We start from the raw sequence: 1,072 nt of genomic DNA on the forward strand, positions 1-1,072 counted from the left end.
CATTTTAAAGTCCCACCAGCAGTGTATGAGACTCCCAATCTCTCCACATCCTCACCAGCATTTGTTATTTTCTGTCTTATTCAACTTTGCTGCTAGTGCTGGGGTGAGATGGTATCTCATTGTCGTTTTGATTTGCATCTCTCTAATAGCTAATGATCATGAGCATTCTTCATGTTTGTTGGCTGCCTGAATATCCTCTTTGGTGAAGTGTCTAATCATGTCTTCTGCCCATTTTTAAATTAGATTATTTGTCTTTTTGTTGTTGAGGTGTTAGAGTTTTCTATCAATTCTAGAGATAACTCCTTTGTCAGAAATGTCATTGCTGAATATTTTCCCCCAAACTGTAGGTTCTCTTTTTACTTTTTTTTGGAGAAGGTTTTGGAAGCACATAAAAATTTAATTTTTACAAGATCCCATTCATCTAGTTTCTCTTCTGCTGTTTATACATTTTGGCTTATGCTTGATAGTCTATTTATACCATATATTATGGCCTCTAAATTTGCCCCTAGTTTTTCTTTGAAAACTGTATAGTTTCAGGTTTCACATTTAAGTCTTTGATCCATCTGGAGTTAGTTTTTGTGTATAGTGTGAAGTATGGATCTTGTTTAATTTTTCTGCAAGTGGATATCTATTTTTGCCAGCACTATTTGTTAAACAGACGATCTCATCCCCATTTACTGGACTGTGGCCCTTTGTCAAAGATCAGCTGACCATAGGTTGATGGATCTATTTCTTATATTTCAATTCAATTTTTGTATTTCAATTTTATTCCAGTGGTCTATTTCTCTGTCATTGGTTCAGTACTAGGCAGTTTTTACTACTGTGGCTATATAGTAAGTTTTGAGATCCAGCAGTGTGAGATCTCCTAATTTGTTCTTCTTCTTCAATAGTGCTTTGCTTATTCAAGGTCTCTTTCCTTTCCATATAAAATTAGTGATTGGTTTTTCCATATCCCTAAAGAATGTTGATGGGATCTGGATGAGATTGCATTGAATGTATAGATTGCTTTGGGTAGAACTGACATTTTCACAATGTTTAATCTTCCTATCCATGAGCATGGTATGTTCTTCCA

This window comes from Orycteropus afer, unplaced genomic scaffold (genome assembly GCF_000298275.1).
Source record: "Orycteropus afer afer isolate SDZICR_OR568_19922 unplaced genomic scaffold, OryAfe1.0 scaffold00701, whole genome shotgun sequence".
Lineage (NCBI taxonomy): Eukaryota > Metazoa > Chordata > Mammalia > Tubulidentata > Orycteropodidae > Orycteropus > Orycteropus afer.